At 42.3% G+C, this 23,862-nt stretch overlaps 1 long non-coding RNA gene across 1 annotated transcript in view; it reads left to right on the top strand.

Annotated features, from left to right (window-relative positions):
* Positions 1-23,862, top strand: part of LOC308582265 — a 98,648-nt gene that overhangs the window by 13,312 nt on the left and 61,474 nt on the right. Inside the window, exons 2-3 of the long non-coding RNA XR_014005589.1 lie at positions 6,904-6,945; positions 21,273-21,335. This is a non-coding gene — a long non-coding RNA (uncharacterized lncRNA). The remainder of the gene's footprint in view (positions 1-6,903; positions 6,946-21,272; positions 21,336-23,862) is intronic.

Below are 23,862 nucleotides of genomic sequence, written 5' to 3' on the forward strand. Positions count from 1 at the left end.
CGGGCAGCAGCCGCTTACACGCGAGGAGGGACAGACGGGAGCCATAGCGAGCCGGAAAAAGCGCCGCGTAGCCAGCAACAGCTGCTGCAGCCTCAGCTAGCAAAGGTCCGTGCGCTCTCTAAACGGAGCAATGAGGCTGCAGAGGGACGGCAGGGCACAGGAGGGCTCTGAGCCACGAGCGCAGTGAAAATCAGTAAAAAGGTTTTTTAAAAGGCTGCTGGGGACAGGAGGGCACGGGATGAGGGAGAGGGGGAAATTACAATTCTCCCAGCGTCTCAGCTGATCCGCTGAGCAGGACTTGGGTTGCAGGGGATTCACCATTAGCTGTGTAAAGCAGCAAAGAGGGAGAGAAGGAGCAAAGCGGGAGAGGAAAGGAGCTGCTTACACTGCTGTAAGTGGCTGCTGTCCGGTTGGCTCCTTTAAAGCAACAGTGCTCTTTCCCTCCCCCCTCCCCGCTCAGCTCCCCGAAAAGCTCCTTCTCCACCCACCCCATGCGAGCTCCTTTTCCCCTTAGACCCCTCTCCTTCATCATTAGCAGCATCCTTCTCCACTCACCCCACGCATGTTCCTTGTCCCCTTAGCAGTGGCGTAGCGTGGGGGGTGCAGGGGGGGCCGGCCACACCGGGCGCAACATCTGGGGGTTAGGGGGCGCAAATCCACGGGTTAGGGGGCGCAAATTACTTGCCTTGCCCCGGGTGCTGACAACCCACGTTACGCCACTGCCAGGTGGGACTCACTAGCTTTAGGAAGAGGTGTGTGATTCCTCAGCTGGAGAAGGCTTGGAGCAAGTAAGGGTCACCTACCTCGTCAAGCCTGGATGCTGCAGTCAGCATACAGAGTACAAAAGGAAGCAGAGCTGGGGTGCTGTGTTTACTTAGTTGCCCATGTTGATGGACCTTGACTTGGATGCTCCTGGACCTCTATGGGACTGTGCTTTGGATTTGACTCTGCACTGTATGCTGACTGCTGGACTTCAGACTTGGCTACTTGGATTGGCCTTGTACTGCATTTTCTGACCTCCAGACTTTGGATTTTGGACTTTGCTTAATTGGATTGACCCCTGGACTCTGAACTTTGGATTTGGCATAGCGTCTTGCTGCCAGGTAGGCCAGGGGTTTGGGACAATCTTTCTTTTTTAAAAAACTGCATTGAAATTAGTATTACTTTTAATGTATTTCCACTCTGGAAATTCAACTAATTAGTTGCACTAGATCACCTCTCATTCCTCTGTGCCACCCCAAAATTGGCTCAGGAGTGGGGAGTGGTAGGAGAACCCCCAGAACACCACACGGAGAGGAGAGGGGAGAATGCTTCATCAGCCAAGCTGAAATGCTTACGTTGGTGGAACTTTCATCTTAGAGCAGCATTTAATTCCTCCATCTATATTCCAGTGGAAGAGTAGGAGGCTCTTAGGGGCACGAAAGCTACCCAAGGCTGACTCAGCTCCTACTGGGTGTTTCCCCATCCATCTCAAACCTCTGTTATCATTAGACTCATGTTTATTGCTGTTGGGGCAGCATTATAGGACAGAGGTAATAAATAAATATGGCTATGAGTTATAACTGCCAAGTCAGAATGGAATGAAAGCTCATCCAAATGAAAAAGGGATCTGTAGTCAAATAGCCCAATGATTTATGGGCCACAGAACAGGCTTTAGTGTATATCAACATTTGATTCCCAAGGTTTATTTTAGTCAAATGCAGTTTGATGTGACAGCTCTGAAATGAAAAAGGTGTTCAGGCTGGCCAATGGATGATATATAACAAGAAAACATTATGCACTTTCAGGGGGATTTGTCAAATAAAGCATCTCATGAATATATTGCCTGTGTTCCCTTTTAAACTCTCTCATTGTAGAGCATTTAAATAAGGGCAAGCCTTAAAGAGTTTGCACTTTTCTCCTGCTGACACCGCTGGGGAAGAATCCTGTCCTGTTGATGAATTGCCAGCACAATTCGGAACAATGGGGGAAGAATAAAACCAGGGGCCTTAGAAATATCTAACCTCCACTGAGCTAAGCGATCATAGATTTTAGTGATACAAAGACTACAATAGGAGAAGAAAAATCCCCCTCTCTTCTCTTATGCTTTACATTTCTAGCTCAGGATCACACACAAAAAGGAGGTGAGGGTGAATCTGCCTATAGGAAAAACAAGATTCAGTTTCTTCTCTTCCATCCTGAATTCTCATCCTATATAGTTTCAGTGCCCATGGCATTGTTTTAGGGGGTAGCCCGAGTCTTTTCTACTGTACCAAAACCCAATAAGAAAAATGTCTCTTGGAAATTTGAGTGGGACAGAAATATAAAATCATTTATTTGCCTCCACAACCTGGAATTGAGAATTAGAGAAGTGTTACAATCTTTCAGGTTGTTTTTTGGTGTTTATTTTTTTAGCCAACCAATGAAATTTTTGTGCATCTCACAAGCTTCTGATCCCTAAAATGGACATGTTTGCTGTCAATTCTGCATGCTTATTTTCTTGATAATGCATATCATGTGTGTCTTGACTAACTTGCTTGAGTTTTCTGCTCTGCACACAGGAGAGTTTCTTCTTTTCCATTTGTTGTACAGATTGTGTTGTTCTTTGGTTGCTGGGTATAATGTGTGGATGGTATTGACTGGTGACAAGGGGCTTGTAAGTATATGCAATAGCTTAGGGTTGCCATATTTCAAGAAGTAAGACTCCAGACACAAATAGTTGTTGAGCTTTTTTGAAAAATCACCCTAAGACATTCTGGACCCAGAAAATTCTATTTCCATACCACAGTTCACAGTAAACCCCCAACAACAAACACCAAGTTTGTATTTGTCCTTTTTGAAAGTCATCCTAAAGTTGTATCTACACATACAAATTAGCATATGCCTATTTTGTGCAAATTTATGTCACTCATGGCTCAGTGCCCAAATTCATTTAAGCATCTAGAAACACCCCTGCTTAGTGCAGTACCTCATATATAGATAAAATATCTTATTTTGCTCAGCTTGAACTCTCTTGTGGATTTACATGATGTAACTGTACATTTTTCTTTGCATTGTGTGGAAGGGGGCATCATTTGTGGGACCAAAAAATGAAGCTTTCTTTTTCATAAACCACCAAGATGTTGGATAACAATAGAGAAACAAGATGGATCGCTCCCCAAACTTACTTGCCCTCACTTAACTTTCCTTCTCCTCCATGTGCTGGAAATGTAAAGGATTACTGCAGAGGCTCCTACTGCGCTGAAGGATGGGTAAACTCTATATAGGGAGCTGTGCTGACAAGATAAGCAAAACTGACTCCTATGACCGCCTTGACTCAGCAGCACCCCAAACATGATTGTCATGGTGAGTCATTTACAAGCCAAGGACAGTCAGCTGAATTCCAAATGAAATATAACTTAAAACTACATGCCTTTCCAACACTTGGGCATTTAACACTGTTTTAAAGTTTTGTCTATTAGTACACAGTATATCTTTGCAAACTTTGAACTGCATAGCGATAAATTAGAAGGAATACTGACAACCACCTTTTGATTATTATTTTTTCTAAAGGTGAGTTAGGGTGGAACTAAACATTCTCACATTTCCATTTCTGTTGAAATTCTCTGACGTTACTACACAGGAGAGCTGATATATATGGGAACTCCTCAAAAGTTGTGCATGTCAAGTTCACAGACCCAAGGTAAACTTAGGATTGGAAGGAAATTCTCTCTCCTTGCTATCAGGAAGAATCTTTGGGCGACAGAAGCTGTGGAATCTTCCTTGCTGACTTTTCAAAGCAGAGAGAACATGTTCTGGAGATGGTCTATATCAGGGGCCATGGACCAAATGTGCCACCCAGGCTCTTTACAGGCCCTGCATTCTCCTCAGGCCATACACCACAAAGGACCTACTCCTTGACTTCTTGCATGTATTGAATGTAGTAACATCTGTTCCCACCCACTTGCCCCTCATCCCACCCACCACCAGCAGGTGGCCACCATGTGAACTAAAAAAACCTTGCTCCCCTTCTAGTGCGAAGGGGATAATACTAAGTAACTCTCACTCTGCCTCAATCACTAACATTTTATGATTTTTTCTCTTTAATCCTTTTAACTATGGGGTGTGAACAAGTAATCAAGTGTATTCCCAGTGGAACAGAAATTGTGTGGGCTACTTTTCAGCTCCTTGCTATCTCCAAAGTGCTGTTGCGATTTTGCTGATATATTTTGAAAGCCATAATAAATATGCATCATAGTGACTGACAGTCAACATACTAGTCTCTCATGTATGATTGCCTTTTAAAAAGACTGTCAGCTCCATCAAGTCTGTGTTACAACCCAGCCTACCAACAGTGATTTGATTGGGAGAGGGGCTAACTAAGTCAGTTGTGCCACCAGACCCTGGACCAGGAATCTGAGACTTCTAACTTAAGTCTGGAATTCAAGGCCCCCAGAGACTTCAGCATCTGAGCCTTCAGATCATCCTTCCCCCAAAAGGTCACATGTGCAAAGTCTTTCCACAGGGGACAATAGAGAAACAACATGGTGCCAGGCTTCATTCCAGAAGCCCATCTCTTTAATGATCTCCATTCTCCAGTAAGAGGGCAGAACCTGGGCGGGCAGTCAGGCTGAGGGACTATATTAGATCTCAGCCAGCAACCACCCCTTGTTGGAAGAAGTTGTCTCTACCCTTGAACCTGTCAATGATTCCGATCTACCAGTCTCTGACTACTATTGTTTTTCGATCTGTGACTCACAAGCAGATATGTCCTCATTCCCTGTCAGTTCCCTACTCCTGCTATTTGGAGCCTCCAGGCTCCATTGCAACCTCATCATGCCGCTTGGCAGAGCTTTTTTGGGTAGTATGGGGCCTTTTACAGTCTGGCCCAAGGTAGGTGGTAAAATCAACGGTGGCTCGCTGTGACTTGTTTGCAAAATATCTGGGGGATAAAATTGCTTGCATCCACTGGGACCTTGACTCTACAGTGGTACCTCTAGTTGCGGACTTAATCTGTTTTGGGGTACCGTTTGCAGCAGGAGTGCCTCTTCTGAGCTTCTGCGCGTGCGTGAAATGCGCAGATCACTTCTGTGCATGCACGGGCGGTGAACTGGGAAGTAAACACTTCTGGGGTTGTTGCGTTCATAAGCTGAAAGTCCGTAACAAGAGCGGAACGCAACACGAGGTATGACTGTACAGTGGTACCTCAGGTTACGAACGCTTCAACTTACTTTTTTTGGGTTACACACGATTGTAACCCGGAAGTAAGTTGTCCAAGCTCTCGGAGGCCTCGCCGCTGCCTGGAGGCAAACCTGGACATCAGCGGGGCCTACGGAGCTCTCTGAGGCCTCCGCGAATGCTGGGAGCCAAGCCCCGATATCCATGGTGCCTAGAGTGGCTCCGCAAATGCTGGGAACCAAGCCCTGACATTTGTGGTGCCTGCAGGGCTCCATGAATGCCAGGAGCCAAGCCCCGACATTCACAGTGCCTAGAGCGGCTCCGCGAATGCTGGGAGCCTAGCCCTGGCATCTGCGGTGCCTGCAGGGCTCCGCGGATGTCGGGAGCCAAGCCCTGGCATCCATGGTGCCTGCAGAGGCTCTGCGACTAGGCTCCAGCTGCAGGAGCTCTCTGAGGCCTCCACGAATACAGGGAGCCAAGCCGATTGTGATTGTGGAAGAGGACCCTGAGCCCCCTCCAAACAGTGAGTTTGGAAATAAATATTTTTTTTTTCATCTAAAATACTGTCTTATTTATTTTATAGTACAGTACATTGATTATTGCCTTCATTTTATGGATCAATGGTCTCGTGAAACAGTAAGATTTGTGTTAAATTGCTGTTTTAGGGGGTGTTTTTTCAACGTCTGGAACGGATCAATCCACTTTCCATTACTTTCAATGGGAAAGTCCGCTTCAGGTTAAGAATGCTTCAGGTTAAGTACAGACTTCCGGAACCAATTAAGTACTTAACCTGAGGTACCACTGTACTGTTAGAGCAGATGAATCTTGGGAGGTGTCCAGAGCACTGTGTAGTTCTGTTATGCTGGATGAATTTCAGTTAGTAAGGCTTGAGGATGTGGACAAAGTGCTTGGATTGGTTAGGGCAATCACTTGCGCTCTGGACCCTTGCCCCCTTGGCTGATAAAAACTAGCAGGTAGGGGATGGCTGGCTGGGCCAGGGAGGTGATTAATGCCTCCTTGCAGGAAGAGGGTGGTCCCTGCCTGATTGAAGGAGGCAGTGGTAAGACCACTCCTCAAGAAATCTTCCTTGGACTCAGAAAATCTAAATAACTACCGGCCAGTTGTCAATCATGTGAAGGGAATGAGCCTACAATGGAGTCTGCATGAAGCAGATTCATAGGATTGTCACTTGTGCGAGTGGGAACTCTGAAACAGAGCTTTGATGAGAGCTGCCTCTGTTCCCAGGAAATACTGAAACACCTACACTTTTGCTTGACCTGAATTTTTTATTATATGGTATACAGATTAAGCCACCCAGGTCCAAGTTATTTCTTCATTGATCTGTGGCTATGCCTTGTGAAAATCCAGTCTTAACCTGCTGAAGCAAAGCTCAGTTAAGCAAAATATTTATTTGGATTTCTTGCGCATCTTACAAGATCCAATTCAGTGGGTAAGATTGGAGTTTCACTAGCCACAGCTGCAGAACAACAAGAGATGCTCTCAGACCTGGGGGAATTAATCGGTACACAAAATACGGGTCAAGCGAACTTGTGGATGAGCTCTTACACAGTTCTTCACGAGGTCTAAAGTCTGACTATATTCCACCTCAATGTTTTTGTTGGTTTAAAAGTTTTGTTATGGGATAGCTATGGGTTGCTTTCCCAGTAGGCATTTAGTATGGAGTTGCAATGCTTTGTTCATTTACTATTTCAATGACATCATCCTCAAATTCTCCTGTGTTACCCTCCATCCTTCTGTTTGTTTCAGATTAACTTGTGCTTTGGATGGTAAAGCTGTTCAGAAGGACAGGTAAATTTGACTGCTTGCAGATAAGTGGGGTAGCTATTATTATAGAATATGCTTCTGTTTGGGGTGGATTTTGCTACCCAGTTGAGCTTTTAAATGGCTGTGAGATTTGAGCATGTGTTTTTATTTTATCTAATTTTAACTACTCAGTTCAGTGTGATTCTGAATGGTATGTGTTTGAGTCCCATGCAAAGGGAAGGGAGTAGTGGGGCTATAAAAATTGAAGGGGGTGATCAGAACACATGAGGCATTTTCATATTAGCTTTCAGAGTTAAGTAAATGGTGCGCTGATTAAGAAACAGCTAAGTACTGTTATGCAGTTGTCAGCCGAGACAATATAAGCTGTTTGAAAGGTCAGGAGGGTGAATTAATGTAATTTAAGTAAATAAATTGGATGAACTTTAGTGTCAGAAAATTAGTCTTTGTACAAATTAATTTGCATGCTAGGTTGAAAGGTTCTGAGCAGTCTTTGCATTCTTTGTGGTAAATCTCCTCCCTGTACAGAGATTGACAGTGAGTGTATGAAAGCAAAGGGACAAAAATTCTCCCTTCTGTATCGTTACTACAATATTCCCCCTGTAAACTTCATGTTCTATCAAATCTCAACATGTGCTGATTCTGTTTTTTGGTAGAATACAAAAATTTTCAGAAGACTTTCCAAGTTGGTACATAAGGGAGGACAGGGGTTCCAACTTGAATAAAATATTTGGAAGGGGCCAAGTAAACCCTGCCCCACATAACCAATCTCATGACACAGGACACACATACCATTTGATTGGCAGTGCCCACCAATTTTGTAGGGGTGGGGGTCCCCACAAATATTTTATTGGGGGGAGTCACCCTAGGAGGTGACTCCTATGAGGGAGGATATGGAAGCATTGTTGCAAAGGAAGGACTATAGCTGCAGTCTATATACACACTCAAGAGTCTTCCACAAGTAGGGAATGTTCAGGTGGCTTTCTTACTGATCTGAGAAATGTAGTGTTCGGATTTAATCCTACTAACAGTACAACCAGACAAAGAATATCATGGGACAAGTTGATGAAGTCTCCGTGGGTGGATCCACACAAAGGAAAAAACCAACAACACTATAAATAAGACAGAATTAAACCGTTATAACAAAAGGGGGGGGGGGAACACTATGGAAAATCACATAGAATTTTTTCGCTCTCCAGCGCCATCTGGTGTTGCATGTTTATAACTCATTCAAAATGCTGGTTTTTGACTAATGTAGCTAAGTCCCATATGTCCCTGAGGGATTAAGTTATAATTTGAGAAAACAAGAGACTTGTGTAGTGTCTGTGTAGAGTTTCATATTCACACAGAACTGTACAAATATAATTCCTCATGGCAACCCTCAGTGATAGTAAATATAATTATGAGTTTTCAAGTGTGTGGGTGTGTGTTAGGCTGAACGCTTGGCCCTCGTTCTAATTCTTGGAATAGCCAGGCTAGCTTCCTGGTGAGGTGATAGCCTACGTAATGAGCCATTACTGGAACAAATGAAGCGGCTCAGCATCAGAGGCAAAATGGGTGGACCCCCTCCATCAACTGGCTGATAGAAAGACAAATAGGGGGCGGGGGCTGGAAAGCCATAGCGACAGAGCCATATCTGATTTCTGCTTTAATCCAAGGCTATGGGAGAAACAATACCCGCTTTGGGTTGTTGATGCTGTGAACCCATCTGTCATAGGCTCAGGTTGCATATAAATAAACCATGTGTCATTAAGGAGGAGGAGGTAACAGTGGCAATGGTGAGGTAGTCCCAGGATTTTGGCCATTCAATAACCATGGCCCAATGGAAAAACTTATGGAAGATCAATTGGAAATTCACAAATTGTTACACGATTAGAAAGAACTTTCAAAAAATGCAACATCGATGGTATCTAACACCATGGAAACTTTCAAAAATGTATAAAAATGTGTCAAGTAATTGTTGGAGATGCGGAGACTCAGGAACTTTCTACCATGTGTGGTGGATATGTAGGAAAATACAGGTATTCTGGGAGAGTATCCATGCAGAACTGCAAAAAATGCTAAAGATCTCTTTCAGTAAAAAACCAGAGGCCTACCTCTTGGGAATAACAGATTTGGATATTCCACAAAAGAGGAAGGGTATCTTTTTATATGCGACAGCGGCAGCAAGAGTTTTGATTGCAGCAAAATGAAAGAGTAATGAAATCCCCTCTAGACAAGATTGGATCCAAAAGCTGATAGAATATGCCAAATTAGATGGTCTATCAGAAAAAATAAAGAATAAATCAAAACAGGAATTTGTTTCAAAATGGGAGGTTTTCAAAGAATATCTGAAAAAAAATATAGTAGTTTAAATTCTGTTGCAGCATCAAGGAACTTCAGTAATAGTTGCAAGGTAGATATAAGAAATTAGATTTATTAAGAATAAGTTTAATTATGATAAAAGTGTGTATTGGCAATAAGTAATATGAAATTGAAATATGGAATAGATGGGAGGTTGGGTCTTTAGTGTTAAGACCAATATATGTTTTATTGTTTGCTAAGAAAATTATGTGTCTATGGTTATTCTTGTGTGTAATTTGGTATTTGTGTTTTTTTTCTTTTTTCTTGTATCAATAAAAATCTTTATTAAATAAATAAATAAGTAAATAAACCATGTGTCATAAAGACACAACAGTCTCTGCTGTGCCTCATTCCAAAGGGAAATGTGAACCCCTGGAATCTTGCACCGCTCGGAGATTGGGATGGCATGCAGCAATATAATCCATTTAATGTATGGTGAAATTCTGAGCAGAGAGGGCTTGTTCTTCCCATCTTTGTGCTTCTTCAAAATGGGAGCTTCCCACGGGGGCCATGTGTGAGCCTCCATTTCAGACATGTCAAAGCAGCATGAAAACAGGGAGCATGATTCAGTTTTACTTTCTGCCCAGGTGTCTAATTACTCTTTTTATAAGCAGTTCAATAATAAGATCTTCTAAAATGACAAAATTGCTTATCTTAAAATGCCTCAAAATACCATCTGGTGAGTGACTGATTTAATTATTTTTACAGGAAAGTAGTTACAAGGGATAGCTCAGTCTGCTAGATTGTGGTGCTGATAACGTCACGGTTGCAGGTTCGATCCCCGTAAGGGATAGCTGCATATTCCTGCGTTGCAGGGAGTTGGGCTAGATGATCCTCAAGATTCCTTCCAGTTCTATGATCTATGAATATTTGGATCCCTCCTATTGTTGTGGACTACATTTCCCATCACCCTGGGCTACTGGCTAACTTCACTGGGGCTGATGGGAGCTGTAGTCCACAACCTTACTCTTTCAATGTGCCCTTTATGTAGAAATCTTTCCCAGTCTGTTTTTGTGTTAGGTGTGCCCAGCTGCAGAGTGAGTAGGAAAGGACCAGATACTTCGCATTCACTGGGCAGGATCCAGAGAGCCTTTTATACGTATGAAAGCCACTCCAACTCACACTTGGAGTCTCCTGCTACTGCTGCTGCTTCTCACAGAGAAGGTGGTAGAGCATGTGACTTGTATGCAGTGCTTTTTTCAAGAAAAATAGGTGCCAGAAGTCACCACAAAGCTCTTACAGTAAGTCACCAGGAGACTCGGGGCAGCCTGGAACAGATGCCAGTTTGACGATGGCTGCGTTCACCACTCATGGAGGTGCTAAAAATCACAGCAAGCTGGTTTTGGGGGTCGCCCCCTGGTTCTGGTGCATGTCAAATAAATGCGTCCCCCGCCTCCCTCTTTTTTAGATTCAGGCGGACGGTGAGGGCAGCTCGGAAGGGTCCTTACACAAAGTTGCGTGTGAGAAAAGGATAGAAGAAAAGGAAATACAAGTTGGCCTCGCCCCATAGCTTGGCCAGTCGTGGCTAGGAGCGGGCTGGAGTCATAGATCTTTTTAAAAAGTGTAGGACTCACGCACGCTGGCCAGCTACTGCTCTGACTTGAAATGTTAGTTTGGGGCATCTCAGAAGTAGGTAAAGGCAAGAAGCGGGCAGGGGAGCCCCCGTCTATGATGGCACCCACCTGAGAGGTGCTGGAACTGTGTTCTGGCACACTCTGGCTGGAAGAAAAAGCACTGCTTGCATGCGGAAGGTTGGGCTGGGAGAGGCCCTTGTCTCAAACCTTGCAGAGCTGCTGCCAGTCTTGATGGAGACAATATCTGACTCGGTATAAGGCAGTTTCTGATGCATCTCCAGATGCAGCCCTCCAAACCACAACCTGTGTCATTGTGCATGTGTGTATGTGTGTCCTAACCCTCAGGAGCAGCTGCTCTGGGTGATCACAATGGGCTGCAGGGTGTAAGGAGGAGGCAGGAAATCCCCATCGCAAAAGCATAGCTTAGCTCTTAATTCTTTTTGTCCTTTTATTGAAGAAAATGAACTTGGAAGTGTGACAGTTGTGAGGTTATTTCCCCCTGTTACAGATCCTATTTCCACACTTCTGCGTCTCGGGCACAGCAACATTTTTTTCCCTTTGCACTTAAATCTTCATGAAAATAATTGCATGTAAATGGATGTTCTAATAATATGTTGATTAAAAATGCATTAATTTTACATCACCAAATCATCATCATTAGTTGAAGCCCAATACACTACAAAATGCCTAATTTTTCTTCAGCCGTTTTGCATTTGTTGGTAACTGAGATTAACACGGCACTGAAAAAGCTCATTACGCATTCCTAGAGATTTTCTTTTGTTAATTTGTCCCAAAAAAGACCATACGTTTAATCAATTTTCCACAAAAAAAAGCTATGCTAAAGTGCTGCTAAACTATCACTAATTAAACCAGCTGTATCGAAAAAGGGAAGGGTTTGTTTCCGTAACAGATATAGTGCTCATTTCATGAGCACAGCGTTTCATTTCTGCTTTGGGATTCCTCTTGCAGCTGGAGAGAACAGAAGTGCAACATGGGAAGTGCTGATGGCAATTGGGAATGCTGCTCCATATATTGAAATCTCACCATTTGAGCGGTCACTTTCTTTAGAGCTTCAAATTGCATAAGAACAGCAGGAGAGCCTGCTGAATTGAACCAATGGCCCAAAGTGAAGAAGTCCAGCAACGTCCTTCCTGGAGAAGCTCTGGAGCCAAGTGAGGATTCCCAGGTAAGATCCTCCCTCTATTGTGTGGGCAGTTAATCCCTCCCCTACCTGGCCTGGTCTCCTTGGCAACGCTTCCCCCAGGTGGGATTGGACAACTGACTGAGGTAGGCGGGGACCTCCAGGTATCCCACCTGAGGGAAGGCAAACCAAGCCTATGCTGTTGGAGCCGCTCCAGATCTAGGGGCTGCGCGCGTCCACGCAAAGGGCGGCCCCCGTTTTAAGCGGGGAGCGGTCACTAGTTCAGCAACTGAGTCTCACAGCGACCAATCAGTTCCCTCTGGGAAACCTGTAAGCTGGACCTGAACACAAGAGCACTCTCTCTTCCTTTGTCAAGGGGATGAAGCTACTTTTTCACAGAGAAGTTGCTTCTTCCCTTTATAATTTTGGTTGCCCATTTATTGTCACTCTGCAATTTTGTTTTTAAGGGAAGGCAACCAGAACTGTACACAGTATTCCAAATGTGGTTGTACCATAGATTTAACAGCATTATGATATTAGTTTAATTTTCCATTCCTTTCCTAATGATCCCTAGTGTGGAATTCATCTTTTTCACAGTTGTCATACACCGAGTTGACATCTTCAGTGAGCTAACTACCAGAACCCCAATATCTCATTGCTAGTCAGTCATATATATATATATATATATATATATATATATATATATATATATATATATATATATATATATATTTGCCTTGACATGCAACATTGAATTGCTTCTGTTGTTTTACTACCCTTTCCTCAGTTTGGTTAGGTTCTTTTGGAGCTCTTTGCCATCTATTTTTGTTTTAAACATCAATAACTATTAAGTTTCAAAAACCTGGACCACCTCACTGCTCACCCCTAACTCTAGTTCATTTAGTAACCAGTTAAAAAGCACAGGTCCCAGTATTCATCCTTGTGGGTCTACTTTCTACATGCCTCCATTTGAAGAACAGTCCATTTATTCCTACTGTTTCCTGCTACTTAACTAATATTCCACATGGCTCTGCTTACTGTGTTTGTAAGTCACTTTGTCATTTTACTCAAAGTGACTCAAAAATGACTCAAATAAATAAGTTACTACTGGAAATATGAGAAGAAGCATAACCCACACTTCTCTCACGGCTTCCCATGAACACCTGAAACCATTTATAGCTTAGAGTCTTATCATCATGATTACTGCACCCATTGGTGGAGAGACAAGCTGTACATTGATAAGCTTATCTTATCACATGTCGCAACAATTTCTTTCCACTTTCCTAAAATAACTGTACATACTTTCCCTCCCAGTCCTATTGTGTCTGCTTCTACATCATGAATGACCACTTTAATGTAACATCTTTCCTCTTTAAAGAAAAATGGGCATCTCATTCAAATTGACTTTGCTGAAGTGTCCTCCTATTGTGTCTCTTTTTTTGTTATTATTGTACGGCAGACAATTGTTGAAATTTGTATTCAAACATGTACCCATTGTGCACTCCAGTAGATAGTTGAGAATGGTTTTGCATCTATTCAGAGTATACCATCTGAACACTGAGAGATTTCAGTTTGCTTTAATATATATTGGGTGTCATTTGATAGGTCAGACCGTAGATGCCATACAAAATACAGTGCCTTGGAAGATTTTCTAAATGACTTGGGGAGGATCTGCTTTCAAAATGGCATTGCCATTCAAAACCTGAAGACATGCTCAGTCTCCTTTTATCTCTGTTTTGGAAGAATGTGAGCCTGGCGTATCATTTTGGAGCAGGAGAAAGGCTGCACCCTGCTAAGACAACAAAGATGTTTTTGACGCTTAGAGTTAATGATATCATAGAGGATAAATGTATGATGAGGAGCTCTAATAGAGATGAACAGGCGTCTCGTCTGAAGATCAATGTGCGGGGTGAGAATTTGAAATTCATGGAGTGGGGATTGGCTTAAATTACTTAGGATGTAGCTGAGTTGGTCGCATTTGCTATTTTCAAGTGGAATCCAGTTCCATGCTGGGAAATGCATATTGCACAATTATAGATGATTAAGAGGTCTTGTAGAAGAAGACCACATCCACAAAATCTCAGACTTTGTGATAAGGAGAGGACGGTGGCAATTAAAGTGTGGGATAACACTTGTTTTGACATGGTGTCATCTAACCTCCCCACAAACAAATGAGACTAAAAGATAATTAAATAGCCAATATCATCTAATCTCCCTGCAAACATATCATATGGAGCAAGGTTGTCTGTATTATGGATGTGACCCTCTCTTGTCTCTCTCAGCCTAACTAGAATTTAGATAAGGTCTCTTAAGGAGCAGGCATGATGGAATTGGGAGAGTAAGGTATCTAAGGTACCTTAGACCTAATCCATATAGGACTTTTAAAGGTAAACACCTACAAATTGCAGTAAGTGCTACGTATTTTGTGATTTTAATATATTACCCTGTTCCTCTGGGATGGGATGGATTGAAACTCAAACTGATGCACATGAAACTGTCCCAAATGACTATTAAAAATCATATTTTGACTGGGATCATCTGTTGTTATATATAAATGTACAGCACTTATTACTGCTGTCCCGGTTGGTTGGGAAAAAATTAGTTGTACATCACAATGTGGCAGTTAGAAATCCCTGTGGGGAGAGTTAATTTGGGCTATTTATACTGACAGAATAGACGAGCATATTCCAAGAAATCTAAATGGCCTTTGATGCTTCCAACAACATGTTGGGTAGTTCACTTGCCTCTGGTGGAGCAGCCAATGTCAGAAATGCTGGTTTCCATTTATAGGGAAGGGCCCTCCTCATGGGCATGGACTTTGATATAGAAGGTGATTTTGTTAAGGGCAATTCTGGGTGGGTAAATACCACACAACAGAAGATGGATAGTGAGCTGTCATTTGTCATAGCACTTAAGTTTTCTTGTTGCAGAACTGCAGCAGAATGTCTAAGGGTGATGGGTGGCTTAGCAAAAAACAACAACCATTCTTGGCTGTGAGTCCTGGAAGACCTGCTGTTGTTTATGTTAATTTTTTTGATCTTTCTTTTGGATCTTCTGATTTATGTGGTTTGGTTGTGTACAATTTGATGGTTTGTTTCTTGTTTATTACTACTTTTGTTATGTTTGTAGTTTTGCAATTTTTTAAATAAGCTGACTTCGGCATGGTTTTAACTTTGGAAAGTTGGCATACAAATAAAATGATTGATGATTAATAGGGACAAAACATACTAACTAAATAATAATAATAATAATAATAATAATAATAATAATAATAATAATAATAATAATAATATATTATTTATACCCCGCCCATCTGGCTGAGTTTCCCCAGCCACTCTGGGCGGCTCCCAATCAAGTGTTAAAAACAATACAGCATTAGAGGAAATTCATTACGTTCAAGGGATAATAGCTGGATGAGAGGTGTCACCTGCATTAGATTTTTACATTTGTTCTGGGAGATTAATTAGGCATGCATTAAATGTCATGGCCCACGTGAACGTCTAAGTTTTAGGTCACCCTAGGGAAATCCCCCTATACAACCACCAATATGGTGGGGTGCTGTGAGGGTTGGCAGGAACTTTGGGGTCTTTCCCTGAATGAATATATGATACATAGCTTCCTCTGATTATTCATGCAATCTTGGCTCAGAGAAAATCCAGACCTATCATCTCAGGGCATGTGCAGACATCCAGCCAAACTGAGCTTCTTGAGAACAGCAGGCTGCCCATGAAGGATATATGAATGGTGGAACAGGAGTTTTCAAGTGTGAAACTTAAAGGGTTACACAGCATTGTTAGCAGTTTGCAAACACACAATGCACACACAGCAACAATGTACATTCATTACATGCACATGTGTGTGTATATCTGAATTGCCCTTGCGCATGCACACACACATGCACACATACACAGAGTGCTAGAATGTTTGTTCCTCTTTGAAAATGCTAATTTAAAACTTTGCTGCACGCTTTAAGTATAAACTGGCTTGACAGTAGTTGCACCATCTGGTAGCCCTTCAGGGATTTTCTTTTCCTTTTTTATTTAAATATGCACTACCAAATACTGGAAGAAGCAAATCAGATGGAAATGCAATAAAAGGCAATTCAAAACAATGTGATCTCTTTATCAAATATGGCAAAAATTAGAAGACAAACATCTCCAGGGCACAACAGTAAATGAACCATAACTGGAACAGAAAAAGATAGAATTTAAACTCACTACTGAATATTACTGAATTTAAACTTGGTATAAATATGTTGCTAAAGCTGCAAACAATGTCTGGTTTCATTACAACTAGAAATGTGTGTTGTTTTACAGTTAGTATAGAAGCAGACCCTCTTGAACAAACTTCCTTAAACTCATTATTCTCTGTTAGCGTCATATTTATTACAGGAACATTCTCAGATGTCCTCTTTCTCACATTCAGGGCCCTGTGGTATGTTTACGCTGTTCTCTGTTTAGCCCGTTTTCCAGCTGTTTTATATGCGAAGTCCCCAGTGAATTTAGAAGCCCTACTCATTACTTGAAAATCCATCAGCATGTAATTTATTGAGAAATAAATTTTGTAATAATTAAGAGCAGAATTATAAACAGAATGCCAAACCCTGAGAATTGCAGGTGACCTGGATTACTTTTAAATACACAGTTGGAAAATCATAAGCATGATTAACAAGAGGATATTGGCTTGTAAATATTTCTCAGATAGCTTTATAAACTTAGGTTCCAGGTCCTAAAATCTTCCTTTCTCTTCCCATGCCCTCATTTCATCCTTCTCAGGTGTAACACTTGGAATGCTAAGACTGTTAAAGGCAAAATGACATATTGTACTTCACTGGGTTTTAGTAACAGACAAGATGCAATCATTCTGTTTAGTGATATGCTTCTTCTAAAGAAGACTATGACGCTCAGAAGTGTCACATTTTAAATCTAGGGACTTGGCATTAATGTCATATTGTATCTGTACCTGTATCAGTGTTAGTTTCGAGATTCAGTACTCTGATCGTCAATTCTTTAGGCACTGCTGAGGAGTGTTCCATATCTTTCCATAGACTTTATCACAGAATCATAGAATTGTAGAGCTGGAAGGAACAACGAGGACTGTCTAGTCCAACCGCCTGCAATGCAGGAATCTTTCACTCAACCTGGGGCTTGAACCCTTGACCTTGAAATTAAGAGTCTCATGTTGTAATGCATGAGCTATTGCAGTTCAAACCATATGACCCGCAGCAGCAGGTGCAATTTATTTGCTGCGTCCTAAACAGACATTGATTACAAAATGCATCTGAGAGTGCTGCTGAGTTGGGTGGGGGCTTTTGAGTGCATAAGCGAGGAAACCTTGGATAACTGAAGTTGCAAAAGAGACTCCTTCATGACAATTAGCAATTGTCACATTGGGAGCTCTAATGGCAGTTGGCACCTTGAATTCACTATGTATTCAGATGAACACAGTTATCCAGAGCTCTGTGTTAAAATCAGATGTGTTGTGTTGTGCTGTTGCTGGTACAATTGTTGGCATCTCAACTTAAAGCAGGGATGGGGCATCTGTGATTTCACAGATCTTGCTGGACCACAACCCCCAACCTTACTGATTGTTGGCCATACTGGCTGGGGCTGAGTCCAACAACATCCAGAAAGTGACGTGTTCCCTATCCCTGAATTAAAGGCTCTTCAGACTTGCTCTCTGCAACCTTCCTTGAAGGGGAAGGCTCCTTGGTGATAGGAGGCAGCATCAGAGGTGGCTCCATGGTAGTAGTAGTAGTAGTAGTAGTAGTAGTAGTAGTAGTAATAATAATAATAATTTATTATTTATTATTTATTATTTATTATTTATTATTTATTATTTATTATTTATTATTTATTATTTATTATTTATTATTTATTATTTATTATTTATTATTTATTATTTATTATTTATTATTTATTATTTATTATTTATTATTTATTATTTATTATTTATACCCTGCCCATCTGGCTGGGTTTCCCCAGCCACTCTGGGCAGCTTCCAACAAAACACTAAAATACAATAACCTATGAAACATTAAAAGCTTCCCTAAACAGGGCTGCCTTCAGATGTCTTCTAAAAGTTTGGTAGTTATTTTTCTCTTTGACATCTGGTGGGAGGGCGTTCCACAGGGCGGGTGCCACTACCGAGAAGGCTCTCTGCGTGGTTCCCTGTAACTTGGCTTCTCACAGCGAGGGAACTGCCAGAAGGCCCTCGGTGCTGGACCTCAGTGTCTGGGCAAATGATGGAGGTGGAGACACTCCTTCAGGTATACTGGACTGAGGCCGTTTAGGGCTTTAAAGGTCAGCACCAACACTTTGAATTGTGCTCGGAAACATACTGGGAGCCAGTGTAGGTCTTTCAAGACCGGTGTTATATGGTCTCAGTGGCCGCTCCCAGTCACCAGTCTAGCTGCCGCATTGGTTGAAAGCATTGGACTAGGGTGTCAGGTGTCATAGGGTTGGGGCTCTTTTTTGACAGCCCATTTGGTCCTTCCTGGGATCTAGATCTCCAGTCGCCAGCCAGCTGAGTCTCTCTTGCAGTCTCAATTCCACCTCCTCTCCCTTGCTGGGACCTGCCCCTTGCGGTCCCCTTGTTGTTGTTCTTGGCAAGTCCTCTGTTCACTCTGGTGCCCTGTGAGAATAGGACACTCACTAGGATGGTGTTGCCAATACAAAGGCACTGTCTTCTGAGTGTTCTGTAGTTTCCAGTGCCTACATGTAGCCATGCTAGTTTGGGATTAATGAAGTGATCCTTCATCTCATTTACCACATTGAGCCAACATTCCAGTGTTTCTGTGGAATTACTTTTGCATGTTCTACCATTTTTTGTTTTGTCTTGTTTTTACAGTTTGCTTTCTTATTTTCATTTGTCTATTCTATATATCATCATTACTACAATCTCTTTATTAGTGTGTTAATCCTTTGGTCTTCCAATTTCAGGCCTACATGTTACCATTAATTTTAAACACACAAATGTCTCCAGGTGGCATTTCCACTACTAGTGGCTGCCTTAATTTACACTTTAAAAGCCTTTTTTAAAAAAAACCTTTTCCTCCTGTTGGTAATCATTTACAATTGGAATCTTGTACTAATGACTCCAGACTTCAAAATCCTTTTTTCCTTTTGCTTAAGCCATTTGCAAGCTTGAAAGGATCAGAGAAATGTGTGTGAGAAGCTCTTGATTGCATTAGAGGGCCAAGGCATTGCTCTTTCTGCAAAAAGCAAATGACCTGATCACTGCATCTCACATATGTTTTGGTTCAGCATGAAAAAGAAAATGAGATAATACAATAAGAACAGTACTTGATCACTTGCTGCAGAAGCACATTGCCATTTGATTCTATTGTTTCCTCTACCTATGAGGTAAAAATTGCCTATTGAAACCCAAGTAAGGTTTTTAATTGGAGGGCCGCTTCACCTTTAAGAGTTGCAGAAATGCAGCTCCATACAAGTGAAGGGTTCACATTATATTTTTGCTAACCATGCAGATTTTTTTCATCTTATCAGTGCAACAGAAATGCAGATACTCATGTACACACATGTTTATATTAGTTTTTTGGGGGAACCCCCCTAAACCCTAGAAATTAATAAATGGCAGGATATTTGGGGTGAGAAGGGATAAATAACAGCTGCAGAGGAATTCCTGAGGTAGCCTATGCAAAATGACCTGGCCAACCTAGGACCACTAAGGAACAATATGGCGCCACTGAGAACCATTGGCAGTGCAGGAGAACTGTTCTTCTCCCTTGCCCTAAGGTATGAACAGAGTCTGGGGGGTTGGAAGCTTGCCAGGGTAACTAGATGTGAGGTGACAGAAAAAGAGTCTTTTAGCAAGATGTTCTGGTAAGAAGAACAAGGAAGAAAGACAGGGATCCATCTTGGGCAGACTGGCTGCTTGCAGGCTGGGGGTGATGACTTGGATTCCAGGGTTACACTGCTGTGGAGTACAAGGACTGTGCTGTAAGATCTGGACTCCCTCCATACAGACTGAAGGTGTAAATAGATGAATAAATTGTATTTCTTAAAGCTACGGCAGTCTCTGTCGTGTCTCAATTCTCCAAAGCAGGCATAGGCAAACTCAGCCCTCTAGATGTTTTGGGACTACAACTCCCATCACCCCTAGCTAACAGGACCAGTGGTCAGGGATGATGGGAGTTGTAGTCCCAAAACATCTGGAGGGCTCAGTTTGCCTATGCCTGCTCCAAAGGAACACAAATCCTGGGTGAGTGCCTGGAACCCCATGGGCTCTTGCCACTGCTAGGCAGAGAGAGGGGGATACACCCAACTTTTATAACAATATAATCATCAGATCTGTGTGGTGAATCAATGGCTAACCAAATGGAGGGAGGTCTCCTGATAGAAATTCTAAAACAACAGCAGGAAGACGGTCAATCACATAGTTGATAGGCTTCACAAGTTTGTCCTCAGAAAAATATACCCACTGAACACTTTTAAAGTTAATACAAAGGGTAACGCGAAACGTCATTTATTTGTTAAAACTATTTCTGTACCACCTGTCATGTAAAAACAACACAAGGCAGTGTAGAAAAATAGATTCAAAATTAGGTTAAACCTTATTTATCAAATAAATAAGGTAATTTTTAATTGAAAATAATGTTTCTTTTTACTGACTGCTCCCATATGTAGCCCTCTGTCATGCCAAAAGATTTTTGTGTCTCCAGCAAACCCCCCCCCCCCACATTTGTCCTTGACAATGGGTCACCACCATATTTTCACTCTGACCCTGCCCACTTGTATTTAGTGGGGTTGCCGTACGTCTGGAACATAGCTGTCAATTGGCCATCAGAAGCAGTGTCCAGGTGGAAATCGCTGAAATGTCCGGGAACATCAGGATGTATGGCAACCCAAGTTGAGGTTTTTCCTAGGTTTTGCAAAAAATAAAATAAAGCTCAAACCCTATATTTAGCCACACCTGCCTTGACATGTGGTCCTCTCTGCCCAAGAAACATCACCACCTCTGATGTATACAGTAGGCGGTACATGTTCTAGCAGAATCAAAAGTTAAACTTAGCCATTTGGGGGATTTATACACACATACATATGGGAAGCAGGGAAGCTGATATATATTTTATACTTCACCACCCCCTCCAAGTGGCTAAGAACAGATTGGGGGGAGAGGACAATTTAAATTGGGGGGAAAGATTGGGATGAAAGGTTGAATCACTTCTCCCCAGTGCCATGACCCTGATTCAGTTTGCCTTTAAGTCTAAAAAAGAAAAAAGAAGATCAAAGCCATTAACTGACCTGTGATCAGATTTTCTATGTTATGCCTAGGCTGGCCCAACTGCAAGAAGAAATAATCATGTTTTATGTCTGCAGTGTGAAACCACAAGCCAGGTGAGATTTTTACCTTGAACTTGTCTGCTCTGTAGTGATGTTACTTCTGGGAAAAAGCAAGCTGTAGATTTCATCTACGGGTGTGTAGCAGTGTATGAGAAACTTCTGCAGTTTACTTTACGCACCAGTGTTGTCAATTGCACTTATTCCGATTATTCCGTTTCAATGAGATAGACATATCATTCAAATTATGGCAGCCATAACGTTCATGTTGCTTCAGCTGGGTTTGAGGTTCTATTTTTTTTTGGGTGTGGAAACAGTGCAGTGTATTGTGTGCATATTTTGACCTTGCTCCAAAGCCTGTTTACTCATAAGAAAGTGCCATTGATATCAGCAGGACCTACTTAAAGTAAATATCTCCTTTAATACACTTGGGTGCAGCTCATGAGGCTCTGTTTGTCCTTCCTCTTGCTTCAAACATAGCTGAAGAAACCTTTTAGGAATTACCGTATTTTTCGCTCTATAAGACGCACTTTTCGCCCTTCAAAAATTAAGGGGAAATGTGTGTGCGTCTTATGGAGCGAATGCAGGCTCCTTGGCTTCAGTGATAGCAACGCGAAGCCTCCTAAGCCCAGAGGGAGAGCTCTCCCCGCACTCCGGAGGCTTCGTGTTGCTTTCGCTGAAGCCGCCTGAAGCCCCCGGAGTGCAGCGTGAACTCCCACTGTGCTCCGGGGGCTTCAGGCAGCTATCCGCAAGCCTTCGGAGCGCAGTAGGAGTTCACGCTGCGCTCTGAACGCTTGCGGATAGCCGCCTGAAGCCTGGAGAGCGAGAGGGGTCGGTGCACACCGATCCCTCTTCTTCTCCAGGCTTTGCTTCACTGGAGAGGTGCTGCACAGTTTTCCCTCTCTGTGCAGCGCCCCTTCAGCGAAGCGGGAGGAGAAATGGAAGGGGCTCTGTTTCTCCTGCCGCTTCACTGAAGGGGCTCTGAGCAGAGAGGGGGAGATTCCCCCCCCCCCTGTTCTCCCCCTCCTATGGTCCGGTGTGTCCTATGGTCCGGTGCGTCCTATAGAGCGAAAAATACGGTATTTTTAAACTCTCACCATTCTGAGCTCATGCTGAACTTTGGTCCGCCTAACCTTCTCCCTGCAATTGTTGACTACTTGTATAACCATAAGCTTAAAATACAATGAAAAGAAACTTTCCCCTAAGATTTGAATCCTGGCCAAGTTGATAGATTGAAAGCTAAAGAGTACCAGAGCCTACCAAAATTCCTCTTTGATCATTACTATGGAGAGGAACAGAAAGCTCTGCAATTTCATTTTGCTGATCCTCTTCCAGTTGTTGGTTACGGAGAAAGCTGCCACATCTAATTTTGTTTGTGTAGTCCTTCCATTTGCATGAAAGGAGATAATGTAAACGAAGAGGAGGGGAAAACACTCTGGAGGATGACAAGTTCAGATTACTAGCAGAAGCGAGCCAATTTGTTATTCATTAAATGCTAATGAACTCAGCACCCATGTTTTATTTGTTGTACCTCGCTTCAGACTATGATGGTCATGAATCACAGTCAAAGTCCATGATAAACAAACATGTCAAAACAAGGCTTCACTATGGCACAATGTGTCAGTCCTCAAATTCTAGGGAGCAGAGAGAGCCACGACCTTGGAACCCATTGTGATGTTACCCATAGCTGCTCTTTTTAGGAGACTACTGTGGCATGATTTGGCTAAAATGGGAATAAATGAGGAGGGTGGGTATAGGGCCCCCTGCCTTCCACCAGTTCCAGTGGGTACCAGCCACCACTGTAGATATGTTATAACCATGGGGTAGAAAATTGTCTACATAAAAAGAATAAATAAGCATCCCTATCCCTGGAGTGGGCTTTCTCCTTCAGAGCCTCAATGCCAGCCCTAGATAGCAGCTGTAAGCCATGTCTGATGGGCAAATGGGCCTCTGCAAGGGCAAAAAAATCCACTTTTTCTTCTGTGTGGGGATTGCCTTCATGTGCCTCCCTAAGTGATATTTGTTCCTTTTTTGTTAAAGAGTCGGGGCCATTTCTGGCCCATTGGCTCCTCTGAGTACAGTTTGCCGTCTTTTTATATGGCTGTCCCTATTTAGGTTATTAAGCATAATCTTATTGCTAGTAAGCAACCTAATGTTAAACCATTTAGCTTCTCCTAGATTACATCAGTGAAATGAGGACTAATATGGGAAATTAATAATACAGCAAAGCTTTCATGTTATGCTAATATAGGTATGCCATTCATGCCAGCTGGCTCTCATTTAGTCTTGTTGTGAAAATGAACAGGATGGAATGCTTCAGAAACAGGAAGGCTTTGGATATCCTTCTCAGTCATTTAACAAACACATCATTTTTTAATTCAGTAGCCTACCCAGACTGCAAACAATAATTGACAATTAATAATGAATTATTAATATATAATTACTGTTATTATTATTTCTGTTCTCATCTTGAATCTAATCACTGAGTTGGGTTTTGCTTTTCTATATTTCACTGAAGGAGGATTAAGTGATCCAAAACAGAAATCATTTATAAAGGTTGATTGTTTAGTCCAGAGAAAGGAAG

The sequence above is a fragment of the Podarcis bocagei genome (assembly GCF_964188305.1).
Source record: "Podarcis bocagei genome assembly, chromosome: 1".
NCBI lineage: Eukaryota > Metazoa > Chordata > Lepidosauria > Squamata > Lacertidae > Podarcis > Podarcis bocagei.